General features: G+C 33.7%; 1 protein-coding gene across 4 annotated transcripts in view; it reads left to right on the top strand.

The window, feature by feature from the left end:
- The window catches only part of LOC106093002 (hybrid signal transduction histidine kinase M), a 195446-nt gene that overhangs the window by 143530 nt on the left and 34122 nt on the right, over positions 1 to 17794 (top strand). The window contains exon 3 of one of the 4 annotated variants that reach the window (XM_059361290.1): positions 13208 to 13319. The exons of the other annotated variants lie outside the window; for them this stretch is intronic. The gene's annotated coding sequence lies outside the window, so the exon portion shown is untranslated. The remainder of the gene's footprint in view (positions 1 to 13207; positions 13320 to 17794) is intronic. 4 annotated transcript variants of the gene reach the window in all.

The raw sequence follows: 17794 nt of genomic DNA, 5'->3' as shown, positions 1-17794 counted from the left end.
CCCAAACAAAAACCAAGATCTATATCAATCCATAACTCTTTTTTTGTTTTTTGTTTATAAAAATGATATATGGCCTTTTGAGAGGCCTCTACTGCCCGAGTCCAAGTTGAACAAAATTAAATTTTAATAAAACTTTGAACAAATTACAATGATATTTTATCTAGAATAATAACTAAAGTCGTCATGAGCGTCTGTCTCGAAGCGCTATCTACACCACCACCACCACATTTGTTTTGTCAACAACAATTTTCGCCTTATATGAGTTTGCAGCACATTCTCATACGCTTACAAATCGTTGCCGTTCCCGTTGCCATTGCCACAAAATGATGTGACTATGACACCAGCACAATACCGCCAAGTAGCATTTCGGGTGAACACTAATGCTGAATTTTGTGCGCAGCAGCACCAGCAGCCAAACATACGCATTGCCTGCCAAACAGAAACAAAAAACCTGGTTACGAGCTACACACGTCTACTTACACCTTCACCTTTAGAATCTACTTAAAACGCATAACGCATTTTTAATTTGAAATACTTCGTGCAACGGGCGCAAAAAAAAGGCCAACGCTGTAGAGTTGTAGATGCTAAGGCATGCATCAATGCGCGCTTCACATAACGCAACTGTGTGTGTATGCGAGTCCAATTGATCTGATCTGCGGGGAGATGATGGAGAAGGTCTCCGCTTGACAAAAGACCCAAATAGGTGAAGAAGGCTTGAGTAATAAGTGCTGAAATGAAGTTTGCATTGGAATAATGAAATAAGGAAACAATTCATTCAGATGTCTTGATATATGTCACCAACGATCGCAACTCAAAAATCGCTGAGGGATGACATTTTTAAGGTTGTCAACAAATGTCGCAAACGGCCTAGAAATAAAATAAATTAAAATAAAATAAAATAAAATAAAATAAAATAAAATAAAATAAAATAAAATAATATAAAATAAAATAAAATAAAATAAAATAAAATAAAATAAAATAAAATAAAATAAAATAAAATAAAATAAAATAAAATAAAATAAGATAAAATAAAATAAAATAAAATAAAATAAAATAAAATAAAATAAAATAAAATAAAATAAAATAAAATAAAATAAAATAAAATAAAATAAAATAAAATAAAATAAAATAAAATAAAATAAAATAAAATAAAATAAAATAAAATAAAATAAAATAAAATAAAATAAAATAAAATAAAATAAAATAAAATAAAGTAAAATAAAATAAAATAAAATAAAGTAAAATAAAATAAAATAAAATAAAATAAAATAAAATAAAATAAAATAAAATAAAATAAAATAAAATAAAATAAAATAAAATAAAATAAAATAAAATAAAATAAAATAAAATAAAATAAAATAAAATAAAATAAAATAAAATAAAATAAAATAAAATAAAATAAAATAAAATAAAATAAAATAAAATAAAATAAAATAAAATAAAATAAAATAAAATAAAATAAAATAAAATAAAGTAAAATAAAATAAAATAAAATAAAGTAAAATAAAATAAAATAAAATAAAATAAAATAAAATAAAATAAAATAAAATAAAATAAAATAAAATGAAATAAAAACAAAATAAAATTAAATAATAAATAAAAATAAAATAAATTAAAATAAAATAAAATAAAATAAAAACAAAATAAAATAAAATAATATAATATAAAATAAAATAAAATAAAATAAAAAAATAAAATAAAAAAAAATTAAAAAAAAAATAAAATAAAATAAAAAATAAAATTAAAAAAAAAATAAAATAAAATAAAAAATAAAATAAAATAAAGTAAAATAAAAAAAATAAAATAAAATAAAACACAGTACAATAAAATAATCTTATATACAAAAACTTATCAAGTCAACCAAATCAAAAATGATCCCATGGTAAAAATAGGGTACTAAATTTTTTCATATCTGAAGGGGGGCGGCCCCTCCCCTTTACCCATATTTTCAGAAACGCCAGAACTCGGAGATGAGTGATTCTATTTAAGCGAAGAATTGTTTGTTCTCTTTTAGTAACCATAAACCAAACATTTTGTATCCAAATTTCGCATGGGGTACCTAGGGGGGACGCCCCACCCCGAAACCTACCAAATATATATATAGACCAATAACAACAATATGGGGCTCAAATGAAAGGTATTTGCGAGCAGAATATGAATCTGATACACAAACGTGGCACCAAGTGTTTGGGTGACCTCCCCAACCCCCAAAAGACCCCTAAATCGAACATATTTGCCGACCATGGCAATATGGGACTCAAAAGAAAGGTATTTGCGAGTAGAATCCAAATGTGATATCCAAATGTGGGACAAAGTTTCGGGGTGTCCTGCCCTTTCCCAAAACACCCCCAAACAGGACTTATTTATTGACCCTGATAATATGGGACTTATATAAAAGATATTTGAGTGTGGAATACGAATCTGATATGCAAATGTGGGACCAAGTGTTTGGGGGGGAGCGCTTCTTCCCAAAAACTTCGCCCAAAGAGGTCAAATTTACGGCCATAGATATTTGAATTTGGAATACGAATCTGATATGCAAATGTGGGACCAAGTGTTTGGGGGGGGGGGGAGCGATTCTCCCCCAAAAACATCGCCCAAAGAGGTCAAATTTACGGCCATAAATATTTGTGCGTGGAATACGAATCTGATATGCAAATGTGGGACCAAGTGTTTGGGGGGACCGCCCCTCCACAAAACATCCGCCAAAGAGGACAAATTTACGGCCATGCAATATGGGGCTCAAATGAAAGGTCTTTGGGAGTAAAACACGAATCTTATACCAATATTCGGAAAATAGTGTCTATGGAGCCAACCACACCCCATAACACCACCCAAATAGGAAGTATTTGCTGACCATTCTAATATGGGGCTCAAATAAGAGCTATTTTTGAGTAGAACACCAATCTGATATATATTTTCAAGGCCAAGTCATTGAGTGACCGCCCCATCCCCCAAACACCACAAACCGGTCATGTTTGCCGATTATGGAAATATGGGGCTCAAATGAAAGGCATTTGGGAGTAGACCACGAATTTGATATCACTTTGACATCCAAGGATTCAAGACAATTGTCAATAAGCACTACATCCTTTCCCACCCCTCCAATTCCTAATATCCTCTCGCCAACGCAATGCACTGCACTCATAGGGGACATCCCCTGCTTGTTGGCTGATAGAAAAAAAAACCATTCGGGACCAACTGTCTAGGGGACGTCCCACCACCATAACAACCCCCCAAATAGGAAATATTTGCTCACCAAAACAATTTTGGTTTTCAAGCGAATGGAGCTCAATATTGATAGTTTTTAGGACCCATACCGACATATCGGACATATTTGCTGACTTTTGCAATAATGGGTTTAAATGAAAGGTATTTGAGATTAGGAAACGAATTTGATATCCAATTTCCAGGCCAATGGCAAAATGGTACAGCAATTGAGGCTTCTAAGGGCTCAAGAGTTCAAATCCGGGAATCGGTTTATAAGGGGTTTATATCTTTTTATAGACCGATTCGTATCATACTTGGTATGGATGTTGAAAGCCATAACCCAAGTCTTTGTTCCGAATTTCAGCCAAATCGGATGAAAATGGAGGCTTCTAAGGGCTCAAGAAGTAAAATCGGGGGATCGGCTTATAAGGGGGCTATATCTTTTTATAGACCTATTCGTATCATACTTGGCATGGATGTTGGAAGCCATAGGGTTAGTCTTTGTCCCAAATTTTAGCTAAATTGGGTGAAAATTGAGGCTTATAGGGGCTCAAAAAGTCAAATCTGGGGATCGGTTTATATGGGGCCTATATCTTTTTATAGACCTATTCGTATCACACTTGGCATGGATGTTGGAAGCCATAGGGTTAGTCTTTGTTCCAAATTTAAGCCCAATCGGATGAAAATTGCGGCTTCTAGGGGGTCAAGAAGTCAAATCCCGGAATCGGTTTATATGGGGCCTACATATTTTTATGGACCGATTCGTATCATTTTTGGAATGGGTGTTGAAAGTTATAACACAAGTCATTATTCCAAATTTCAGCCAAATCGGATGAACTTTGAGGCGTCTAAGGGCTCAAGAAGTTAAATCCGGGGATCGGTTTATATGGGGGCTATATCTGTATATAGACCGATTCGTATCATACTTGGCAGGGATGTTGAAAGCCATAACTCAAGTCTTTGTTCCAAATTTCAGCCAAATCGGATGAACTTTGAGGCTTCAAGAGCTCAAGAAGTCAAATCCGGGGATGGGTTTATATGGGGCCTATATCTATTTATAGACCGATTCGTATCATACTTAGCACGAATGTTGAAAGTCATAGCTCGAGTCTTTGTTCCAAATTTCAGCCAAATCGCATGAACATTAAGGCTTCTAAGGGTTCAAGAAATCAAATCCGGGAATCGGTTTATATGGGGGCTATATTCAAACTTAAACCGATATGGTCCATTTGCCATCTCCTATGACCTACATCGATAGGAAGTATCTGTGCAAAATTTCAAGCTGCTAGCTTTACGCGTTCGAGCGCTATCGTGATTTTGACAGACAGACGGACGGACATGGCTAGATCGACTCAGAATGAATATATATAAACTTGATGGGGTTTTCGATCAATATTTCGAGATGTTACTAACAGAATGACCCCCATCCAATGGTTATGGGTAAAGAAAAATAAAAAAAAAATTCAAAGAATTAATGAATCTGAAATAATTTTTTGAATTTTTATATTTTCCCTGCCATTTTGTCTTCTTGCCCAAAATTCTTTCCTTACATTGGCTGTCTTCCCTGAAATTCATGCCCAATATGTGAGCACCATACCGAGCATAAGAACAATAACAACAACAACAACAGCAACAGCGACTACAGTTGCAATACGTAAAACGTCAAGATCGATCATATATGCTTGTCTTACCAAGTCAAGTCAATGCGTTTGCAATAAAAGCACACGCAGCACACATGCACACACACACACACACTCATACCACATAGCTACATAGTATTTGTCTGTCTTGCTGTTCTTTTGTATGTCTGTTACTACGCTCATACGTCTGTCATTTGGTGCTGTCTTTTTGAATGGTTTATTTACTTGGGTGTTTTTTTGTTGTTTTTTTTTGTTTCATGGTTGCTATTGCGGGAGTTTTGAAAGGGGGTGTTTTTTTTTTTTTTTTGTAAATGCGTAGATTTGTTTTAGTTTTGTTTGTTTGTGTTGTGTGCTCTGCACTATGCTGCTTTAAGTTCACATTTGATCTCATCTCAAGTTTGTTGCTTAAATCTTTTGTTTTTCTATGGCATAGCAAGCGGCAACGCACATCAACTGCACGTTTGCTGTTGTCGTTACACCAAAAATGTCTGTGCCATGATGCTTGCTGGTTGAATGGGAGGCGCAGGAGTTTTTCAATTCATTGATTTTGTTGTTGTTGCTGCTGCTGCTGTGCGTTTGTCAAGTGTTTGACTGCTGTTATGGTTGCAACGTTTCCATCTAAAAATGGTAAACAACGACGACCTTCTATTTTAGGCCACTAAGGAATTGCATTAATGCTCTATGCCATGAGCATGTCGCTGTGTGTCTCTCCCCCCCCCTCCTTTCACTGTTTTTTGTTTATGGCAACCTAAGTATTTGTCATATGTATATAAATACACATCTACTAAAGCATAAAAAGGCAGACATTGAAGTATCACATACAGGTGAATTTCAAAAACTAATGCCACAAATTGAAAAGCGTTCGTTCGGGGGCAGAACGATGCCGTTGACTTATGCGTCTAGAATGAAAATAAAACTACAGCAAACACACACACACACACACCGCATATGCCATTGAGTGAAGGCAAAAACAGTTGAACGTTTTAGACAGATTGCCACTTTTGTCATAAGAAAATTGATTTTGATTTTTTTTGTCAGCATGCTGCTAGAGTTAGAACAAATATGCCCGGCTGAGCGTTTTCTATTTGGGCATTTTTGTAGTTTTTTTCGAAGCTTTTTCTAACAAATCAAATAAATAAAAAATTGATTGTAATGGCTTGAGACACATTTGCAAAAAATTCACTTGACAAAAAAAATGAAAAAAAAAAAATAAAAAAAATATTTTAAGGTCACTTTAAGAAAAAAATAAATGTTTAACAAGATTGTTTTGTCAAATTTGCTTTTCACTGTCATCAAATGCTTTAAGCCTTATGGCTTCATTTTGTTTTTACTATTTTTCCATAAAAACTTAACAAATTTCAAAACACACAAACTATACGAGTTCATGCCCATATGCATATATGCCATTTATTTTTTTAAATTCTTAGCTTGACTTGATTCAAATACAACAAAAAAAAAAAACGCTTTTTTGCTGGGTTTTGTTTTATGACTTTTTTGATAACTTAATTTTTTAAGCGGCCATCATCGTGTTTTTTGATTATTAAACACAATGACATTTTTAAATGCAAACAAAAACGCTTTTAATGATTTTTTTTGTTAGCTCTTTGCTCTTGTTCTGCTCAATTCCATTCATAATCATACATTTTGCTGTGAAAGTAAAAAAAGTTTAAACGGCCAAAAAACAAAGCCCAGTAACAGTTTTTACTCTGCTCGGCTTAAGTGTTTCTTTTCTTTTTTCTTGGTTTTTTGCAGTTCAAAAGACCATTCAAGAAAATTGTTAACATTGCATTAACGTTGGCAACCAACAAAAAAAAAACACACACACAAAAAAACGAATTCGTGCCCAATTCATTAAAAAAATTTCGAAATTTATGGCGCCTTATGCAAAACAATGAACTAGTTTCGAAATGAAGTGAATGAATTTTTTCTTGCATTTATTCTTAAATCTTTTTATAAATTGAAGAAGAAAAAAACGAAACATTGAAAAATGCCAACTTGTAGAAACAACTTATTATGATTATGAGCAAAATATATGTGTTAACTATTTTTATGAATCAACATCTACAACAAAGTGTACTTGAGTTGCAAGTTTTTTTTTTTTTGGTATTAAGGCCAACTTTAAAGGCATTGACTCTTAAGAGAAAATTTATAAAAAAATAACACAAAACCAACTGGTGAATGAAAATTGAAAACGAATTATAACACGTATTTTCCTACTATAAAATCAAATTATAGGCCTAACTGAAATCACTTTCTTGAAAACTTCCCCGCCGCATCAAATGGGTTACAAACACGAAATTCAGTGAGGCCAAATTACCCAAGCACCAGCCGTCAAGTGCAATACACAATGTTTAAGTGTGTTTTATGGGACCTTAGATATCAAGGACCAGTATGGTCCGCATAAAGGTGCAAACGATGTGGAACAAAATTTCAGTTTCTTAAATTACAAAGGAAAGTTCAATACACAATGAAAGTTAAGGTAAAACAAGTAAGGCCAGGCTAAAGTGGGGCAAAGCCAAATTTTTGGATAGGGAGAGGTTTTTGGTAACGGTGAGGTTAGCACTCTCGCCTATGACGTTGAATGCCTAGATTCGAATCCTGACGAGAACATCAGAAAAAATGGTCTTCAAATACTAAGCAAATATTTTTGCTGTAGAAACATGATGGCTTAGCATATAAAAAAAAAATATTTTTTTATATTCTTTCCAAAAGAAAAATATTTTGTTAAAAAAAAAAAAACAAGTAAGAGCGTGCTAAGTTCGGCCGGGTGGAATCTTATATACCCTCCACCATGGATCGCATTTGTCGAGTTCTTTGCGCGGTATCTCTTTTTAGGCAAACAAAGAATATTGAATAAGAATTCTTATGTTATTGGAGCTATTTCCAGTTGAAGTCCGATTCGGACAATAAATGAATGCTGAACATTGTAGAAGTCATTGTGTAATATTTCAATTCATTCGGATAAGAATTGCGCTTTGAGGGGCTCAAAGAGCCAAATCGGGAGATAGGTCTATATGGGAGCTGAATCAAGATATTGATCGATTCAGACCATATTAAACAAGTCTGTTGAGGGTCATGAAAGAAGACGTTGTACGGAATTTCAGTCAAATCGGACGAGAATTGCGCCCTCTAGAGGGTCAAGAAGTCAAGACCCAAGATCGGTTTATATGGCAGATATATCAAAACATGAACCGATTTGAACCATACTTACAGCAGTTTTTCGAAATGATAAAAAAACACAACGTGCACAATTTCAATCAAATCGGACAAGAATTGGGCCCTCTAGAGGCTCAAGAAGTCAAGACCCAAGATCGGTTTATATGGCAGCTATATCAGGTTATGAACCGATTTCCACCATACTTTACACAGTTGTTGGAAGTCATACCGAAACACGTCGTGCAAAATTTCATTTCAATCGGATAAGAATTGCGCACTTTAGAGGCTCAAGAAGTCAAGACCCAAGATCGGTTTATAAGGCAGCTATATCAAAACATGAACCGATTTGAACCATACTCAAAGCAGTTGTTGGGAATGATAAAAAAACACAACGTGCACAATTTCAATCAAATCGGACAAGAATTGTGCCCTCTAGAGGCTCAAGAAGTCAAGACCCAAGATCGGTTTATATGGCAGCTATATCAGGTTATGAACCGATTTCCACCATACTTTACACAGTTGTTGGAAGTCATACCGAAACACGTCGTGCAAAATTTCATTTCAATCGGATAAGAATTGCGCACTTTAGAGGCTCAAGAAGTCAAGACCCAAGATCGGTTTATATGGCAGCTATATCAAAACATGAACTGATTTGAACCGTACTCAAAGCAGTTGTTGGGAATGATAAAAAAAACAGTACGTGCAAAATTTCAGTCAAATCGGAGGAGAATTGGGCCCTCTAGAAGGAATTTGATATCCAATTTTGGAGCCAAGTGTTTTGGGGTACGCCCTAGAGGTCCCCCTAAACTGAACTTCTTTTCCGTTGGAAATAAAAAACGAATTTGATAACTATTTTCAGATCAAAGTGCCGGCGGTCACCCTAGTCTCAAAAACACCCTATAGACGGTTCATATTTACCATGGCAATATGGGGCTCAATTTAAAGGGATTTGGGATAGCAGCACGAATTTGATATCCATATTTGAGTCGCAATGTCGGAGGTGCCATCTCTCCCCTAATGAGAACATTACCCTAAGGAAGAACATTACCACCAGGAATCGAGAAGGGGCAAATTCTCACTCATCAATGAGTGCTTTCCGATTTAAGTATGATAAGGGACCATTGATAAGTATAACGATCGACTCAGAATCACTTTCCGATTTAGCTATGTCCGTCCGTCTGCTCGTCTGCCTGTCTGTCCGTCTGTCCATGTTATTTTGTGTACAAACTACAGGTCGCAATTTTCATCCGATCGTCTTCAAATTTGGTATGGGCATGTTCTTCGGTCTAGAGACGAAGCCTATTGAAATTAGAAAAATTCGGTTCAGTTTTGGATATAGCTCCCTTATATATGTTCGTCCGATTTGCAGTAATAATGCAGTAGAATGGTCTTTTGTTAACCGATTTTCTCGAACTTTGTCAGGAAGGATTTTTTTATGACTGCCGACATTGCAGGTGAATTTTATAGAAATCGGTTCAGATTTGGATATAGCCCACATATATATGTTCGTCCGATTTGCAGCAATAATGCAATAAAATGGTCATTTGTTAACCAAATCTCTTGAAATTCGGTGGGAGGGATTTTCTTATGACTGCTGATATTACAGGTACATTTCATAGAAATCGGTTCAGATTTGGATATAGCTCCCATATATATGTTGGTCCGATTTTCAGTAGTATTGCAATAAAATGGTATTTTGTTAACCGATTTTCTCGAAATTTGACAGGGAGGATTTTCTTATAACTCTCAATATCACTGATGAATTTCATGAAAATCGGTTCAGATTTGGATATAGCTCCCACATATATGTTCGTCCGATTTGCAGTAATAATGCAATAAAATGGTCTTTTGTTACCCGATTCTCTCGAAATTTGGCAGGAAGGATTTTCTAATGACTCTCGATATTACGGTTAGATTTCATAGAAATCGGTTCAGATTTGCATATAGCTCCCATATATATGTTCGTCCGATTTTCAGTAGTATTGCAATAAAATGGTCGTTTGCTAACCGATTTTCTCGAAATTTGGAAGGAAGGATTTTCTTATGACTCTCAATATCACTGATGAATTTCATGGAAAACGGTTCAGATTTGGATATAGCTCCCACATATATGTTCGTCCGATTTGCAGTAATAATGCAATAAAATGGTCTTTTGTTACCCGATTCTCTCGAAATTTGGCAGGAAGGATTTTCTAATGACTCTCGATATTACGGTTAGATTTCATAGAAATCGGTTCAGATTTGGATATAGCTCCCACATATATGTTCGTCCGATTTGCAGTAATACTGCAATAAAATGGTCATTTGTTAACCGATTTTCTCGAAATTTGACAGGAAGGATCTTCTTATCTTTCTCTCAATATCACTGATGAATTTCATGGAAATCGGTTCAGATTTGGATATAGCTCCCACATATATGTTCGTCCGATTTGCAGTAATAATGCAATAAAATAGTCTTTTGTCACCCGAATGTCTTGAAATTTGGCTGAAAGGATTTTCTTACGACTGCTGATATTACAGGTGAATTTTATAGAAATCGGTTCAGATTTGGATATAGCTCCCACATATATGTTCGTCCGATTTGCAGTAATAATGCAAAAAAATGGTCATTTGTTAACCGATTATCTTGAAATTTGGCAGGAAGGATTTTCTAATGACTCTCGACATTACTGATGAATTTCATAGAAATCGGTTCAGATTTAGATATAGCTGTCATATATAGCACAATTTTCACATCTAGAGCCACTGCAAGCGCATTTTTTGACCAATCTTGCCAAAATTTTGCCCAACACTTTTCTCGATGACTATCGCTTTATCTGAGAAGATTGCTTGAAATCGGTTTAGAATTAGATGTAGCTCCCATATATATATGTTCTTCAGATTTTTGGGTAATTTGCCATAGTGTTGTCATTTGTCCACTGTTGTAATTACAGTTTAAACATATTTGCTTTGCTCGACATGTGATCCGGTGAGGTCCATCAAAATTGGTTCAGAATTAGACATAGCTCCCTCTTTGTACCTATTGGGGAGGTGTAGGGTAGGCACTGCTCGACTTTTGCCTTTCCTTACTGGTTTGAAAATATTTTTAATTTTTTTTAGAGCGCATCACAAAATGGAGGCGAATCGTTGCGCAGAGGCGTTCAGCGTCATAGGTGGACATGACGCTGAACGCCTGGGTTCGAATCCTGGCGAGAATATCAGATTTTTTTTTTTTTTTTTTTTTGCCCCTGAACATTCCACTAATTCCCCCCTTAGTGGAATGTTCATGGGCAAAACTTGCAAATTCGTATCACACAATTCCGCCATCAAAAATATTTTCAAAAATCACTTTTACAAAACCAAAAGTTTTATCGTCCCTTGGTTTCATTGATTTTACAAATATTTTAGGGCTTTTAGCTCAAAAAAAAGTAATTACCAGTCACCCTAAGAAAACCATCATTAACATTATCTTAAATTCATCACCTGACCACGTGTGAGCTTTTGTGCATTTATTAAATAACCCAAAAAAGAAAATATTTCAGTTTTTTTGTTCAGAAGTGAAAAGCAGGTGAAATTTTCTGCCCAGCTATAAAATGCTGCACTAAATTGATGCAGTGTACAACCCTTTTTCCTCGTGCTGTATGATGGACATGAGGAAGAGAAGGAAAAGTTTTCTATGTGCATTACAAAATGCAATTTAGATTAAATGATTTCGATAAATTCTGGCACTTTGGCCAAAAAAACAACGACAGGCCAAACAAAGTGCAAGATTTTCGCCAACTGATACAACTGCATCCAAAAACAAAAAAATGGACTTACATCAACAAAAAATGCCAAAAGGAATTCAAATAAACTTGTTTAACAACGAAATGAAAATTTTGAAGAGAAAAACGAGGGAGAACAACTGATAAATCTGGCAGTCAGGGCAATTTGGGGTTTATTTTTTTTTTTGTAGGTGATGGTGGCGGTGGCGGCGTTGGCGGCCACTGGCTGTTGCTTTTATTCATCATCATCATCACCATCCTCATCCTCGTCGTCATTGGGTCTTGGTCGATTGTTATCTTGATATAAATGTTATTTTTGGTATGTTTTATAGCCCAGAAAAATCAGGCCAATTCTTATACAAAATAATGCATAACGTAGGTCGTTCTGTCTGTCCGTCCTTCCGCCCATTGGTTGAGTAGTTTGAGTAGCATTATGTAGCACGTCTGCATTTCTTTGAAAATTTTGTTGTAGGTGCCACCGCCAACATCAACTCAATTATATTACGCTTGATTTTTTTTGTAATAAAGAAAATTTTGCGAAATCATGCCAAAAAGTAGCTGGCTGTTTATGTTTTCTTCATTGAATAAAGTGTAAGTCTTAATACCAAACCCCTTCTAACCACCACCATCACCATCACCATCGAAGAGCCTTCAGTTTGCTTTTGCTATGCCTCAATGGATGATGGTAATCTTTGGGTATTTTTGTTGTTGTTATTGTTTTTCTTCTTCAACATCATTCTGAAAGATTTGTAATTTTCTTGATTGAAGACAGCTGTTGTGCTGTGGTTTTGGTGGCTGCCATAAAGTAAAAAACAACAACAACAACAACAAAAATCGCCTGCGAATTATTGGTGCGCCTGCATTTCTAAGCAAATAAAATTCGTCTTTATGGCAAATGGCAACAGACAAGAAATTTTTATTAAATTATTTGACTTTTCTGCTGAGAGGAGTGGTGGGGTACGTTCGTTTGTTAGCTGCAAATGTAGGTAAGACTTGGTTGTTGCAATAGTGTCAATGTTGCAACAATTATTTGCGGTTGATTGGTTCGAACAGAGCAACAACAAAAACAACATTGTCCTCATACAATCACTAAAACAAAATTTTCTCATGGACTGCCATGGCTGTAGACAAGAGGAAAATGTACGAAAAAAAAAGAAACAGAAATGCCAAAGCCAAAAACATAAGATAGAGGGACGCCATAAAGGATGTGGTTATTAACCACAAACGTCCCCATAAAATAAAACCAGAATATGTTGAAAATTTGAATAACCCCCAATGCCTTAGCACAGAAAGTTAGCCAGCCAGCCAGCCAGCCAGACAAGGCTTAATAGTTGCCTTGCAGCAACTCTCAAATCAATGTTGGCCACTCAACACCACCACCATCACCACTACTCTATTCGACTCTTCATGTTGCAACATCTGATATCCTGTTGATTTTTATTTTATTTTTTTTCATAGCTCTCTGTTACTGTTTACCTAACACACCCGCATTTATTTTTACACACTCGGGGGAGATTCTGAAAAAGCAAAATCTTAAGAACATCGACCGGCCAAGCATCTTTTGTGTGAGGTAAGCATAATTTACATCGTCGTGTAAATTACTTTGGCAAACATTATTTTGTTTGGCTGCACATGCGCCCAGCATGCCTAGAGAAAGGTTAACACGCACTTGTTGTGGGCAGATGAGACAGAGACTCTGACTCTTCCATCATCCTTTCTGCATTAACTCAGTTTATTTGGCTAGTTAAAACTAGCTCAGCTAAATGCTGTAAAATAAAATGAAATGGAATGGAATGAAATGGAATAGAATGGAATGGAATGGAATGGAATGAAATGGAATGGAATGGAATGAAATGAAATGAAATGAAATGAAATGAAATGAAATGAAATGAAATGAAATGAAATGAAATGAAATGAAATGAAATGAAATGAAATGAAATGGAATGGAATGGAATGAAAAGAAATGAAATGAAACGAAATGGAATGGAATGAAACGAAATGGAATGAAATCAAATGAAATCAAATCAAATGAAATCAAATGAAATGAAATGGAATGGAACGGAATGAAATGGAATGAAATGAAATGGGATGAAATGGAATGAAATGGAATGAAGTGGAATAAAATGAAATGGAATGAAATGAAATGGAATGAATCGGAATAAAATGGAATGAAATGAAAACTATTTAAAACATAAAAAAGAATTCGCCGAAACATGTGCGAGTATAACCATCTCATTGCCAATGAATCGTGAATTTAAACCATTAATTAATCTTCTTCCACACCATTTTATCTCTCCCCCCTGTAGTAGAAATATTCAAAATATAAATAAATTGTCTTCTAAACTATTATCAGCACTATGCATGTTTGACTCTCAATTAAAATTGAATATCTAAAGTAGTCAAAGTGTGTGGTATTTCTTGAATTTTTAATATTCAACAAAAAAAAGTATTAAAAGATTTGAAAAGCAAACCTCTCAAAAATTTCAACAAAGTAATACAGCTTTTGATAAACTTCACACATTCTTATCGATCAAACGAAATCTTGACATTTTTTGTTGTTTGTTATAGCCAATGCCTCCCAATAGGAAAAAACCATTTAGGTGCCTCACAGGCATATTCAAATAGGTTTTATAGAGAAGTGCTTAAAATGCGTAGACATTATTTAAAATGATATGCACTGAAGTGGACAAAAACTAAGATGGTGATGATGATGGAGATGGAGATGGTTATGATTATGGCATGCGAGGCGATGGGGTAGTCAAAGGCTATGGTTGATATACAGGCTGCCGAAACATGTGTTCATGTTTACTTAAATAAAATTGTTGTTAAAAATAAATTAATTTAATTAACTATAATCTTTGTTACTAAATGTTAACACAGATATGTAGGTAAGCCTACAATATTGTGATTGTTTTTTTTTCTTTGTCTCTCTTACATCCATCTTGCCTTTATAAAAATATACCAATTGATGGAATTTTTGATTTGTTTTTTTATCTTAGTAGTTGGGAGATAAAAAATATCGGCAACTTGCTTAAAATGCCTTTAAGCCATTAATGCTTTGTGCTTAGCCGGCAAGCGTTTGGCTGTCCGATTAGATGAAGGTGATTTGGCCTACAATTGTTGAGGATTTTGGTTTTTTCTGTTTTTTGCCGGGTGTCAGTTTCATGTTATTGATGTTGTCGATGGCGTTGGTATTGAATTTCAATAATTTGATTATCTCAAATATTGGTGGTTATATATGTTGGCTGATAGCGTTTGCGATTAGTCCATATGATCAAATTTAATTTATTTCTCTTCATCGACGAAACATAAATGCGGTTTCAAGTGGTGGGTATTGGGAGTTAGAGATGAGTAATTAAAAGCCATGGATGAGGTCATAGGCAAACAATTAACTAAATTCCTTTTGAAATTACTTTTAAGATTTATTTTTTTTTGTATCACAATTTATCTTCTCTATAAATACCATAATCATTATAGCATTGCATTATATACTCAAAAAAAAACCTTTTCTTTTCTTCAAAGGTGTGAAATAACAGAAAATTTGTTTAAATATTTCTGTGTTATTTTTATACAATCGTCACAACCCCCACAATTTATGTAAATAAAATCGAACCCAACGCCCGTTTCAGGTTTGTTTTGAAAAACCAAACAATAAGGTGCTAAAATCGTCTGGAGAATAAAAATAAATAAACTGAGAGAATATAAATATCAATGATCGGGTGTGATTAGTGTGGATTAAGGGATGGTTATCTGGTTACTTGACATAAAAAAATTGAATATATAAAACCAGTAAAGAAGGGCAGAAGTCGGGCGGTGCCGACTGTATAATACCCTACACTCACACTATAAATGCAATGTGGGAGCTATATTCAATTTTGTTGGACCTCGGTGAATGTTTCCAGATGGGTCATTACACAACCCGTATCAAATTTGGAGCAAATATGTTCAATAAGTAATCACTACAGTTGACAAATGACATATGTGTGGAAGCTATATCTAAATCCGAACCGATGTCGAGCAAACTCAGATATTGTGGTAGTCGTCGAGGAAAGCATTTTACAAACGTTTGGCAAGATTGGTCAATAAATGCGCTTGCAGTGGCTCTAGGAATGAAAATCGGACGATATATATATTTGAGAGCTATATGTAAATCTAAACCGATTTCTTCGAAATTCACCAGTAACATCGAGAGTCATAAGAAAATCCTTCCTGCAAAATTTCAAAAGAATCTATTTAAAACTGAGCACTTGCTTGCAATATTTCTCAAAATCGGACGAACATATATATGGAAGCTATATTTAAATCTGAACCGATTTCGAGCAAACTTCTCACGTATGGTGATAGTCGTTGAGGAAAGCGTTGTGCAAAATTTTGGGACGATTGGTCAAACAATGCGCTTGCAGTGGCTCTTGGGGTGAAAATCAAGCTATATAAGTATATGGCAGCTATATATAAATCTGAACCGATTTCTTTGAAATTCACCAGCATTGTCGAAAGTCAAGAGAAAATCCTTCCTGCAAAATTTCAAGAGCATCTGTTCCCTAAATGAGCATTTTATTGCATTATTACTGCAAATCGGACGAACATATATATGGGAGCTATATCTAAATCTGAACCGATTTTTTCCCATTTCTATAGGCTTCGTCTCTGGGCCGAAAAAAAAATGCCTATAACAAATTTGAAGACGATCGGATGAAAACTGCGACCTGTAGTTTGTACACAAATTAACATGGACAGACAGACGGACATAGCTAAATGGAATCAGAAAGTGATTCTGAGCCGATCGGCATACTTGTCAATGGGTCTATCTCTCCTCCTTTTGGGTGTTACCAACAAATTTACTAAGTTATAATACCCTGCACCACAGGAGTGCTGTAGGGTATCCAAAATAGAAGAAAAATAAAATTAAAATTGTATATGAAAACTAAAAAATTATTGTAAACAAGTAAAAGCGAGCCAAGTTCGACCGGGCCGAATCTTACATAACCTCCACCATGTGTCGCATTTGTCGAGTTCTTTTCCCGATATCTCTTTTTGGCCCATCAAAGGACAAAAAAAAGAATTGCTATAATATTGGAGCTATATAAAGATATGGTCCGAATCGGACCATAATTGAATTGAATATTGAAGACCATAGTAGAAGTCATTGTGAAATTTTTCAGCCAATTCGAGTAGCAATTGCGCCCTTTAGGGACTCAAGAAGTCAAATAGAGAGATCGGTTTATATGGGAGAGAGGATATAGACCGCTTCGGACCATACGTGACATGTGTGTTGAAGGTCATGGGAGAAGCCGTTGTACACAATTTCAGCCAAAACGGATAATAATTACGCCCTCTGGAGGCTCAAGTCAAGTCAAGATCCCAGATCTTATGTTATTTTATTTAATTTTTTTTATTTTATTTTTTTTTTATTTTATTTTATTTTATTTTATTTTACTTTACTTTACTTTACTTTATTTTATTTTATTTTATTTTATTTTATTTTATTTTATTTTATTTTATTTTATTTTATTTTATTTTATTTTATTTTATTTTATTTTATTTTATTTTATTTTATTTTATTTTATTTTATTTTATTTTATTTTATTTTATTTTATTTTATTTTATTTTATTTTATTTTATTTTATTTTATTTTATTTTATTTTATTTTATTTTATTTTATTTTATTTTATTTTATTTTATTTTATTTTATTTTATTTTATTTTATTTTATTTTATTTTATTTTATTTTATTTTATTTTATTTTATTTTATTTTATTTTATTTTATTTTATTTTATTTTATTTTATTTTATTTTATTTTATTTTATTTTATTTTATTTTATTTTATTTTATTTTATTTTATTTTATTTTATTTTAATTTATTTTATTTTATTTTATTTTATTTTATTTTATTTTATTTTATTTTATTTTATTTTATTTTATTTTATTTTATTTTATTTTATTTTATTTTATTCCATTCCATTTCATTTCATATCATTTTATTTCATTTCATTTCATTCCATTTCATTCCATTCCATTTCATTTCATTTTATTTCATTTCATTTC

The sequence above is a fragment of the Stomoxys calcitrans genome, chromosome 1 (assembly GCF_963082655.1).
Source record: "Stomoxys calcitrans chromosome 1, idStoCalc2.1, whole genome shotgun sequence".
Taxonomy (NCBI): domain Eukaryota; kingdom Metazoa; phylum Arthropoda; class Insecta; order Diptera; family Muscidae; genus Stomoxys; species Stomoxys calcitrans.
Note: the sequence above shows the minus strand (reverse complement) of the source record. Positions and strands in the feature narration are given on the sequence as shown.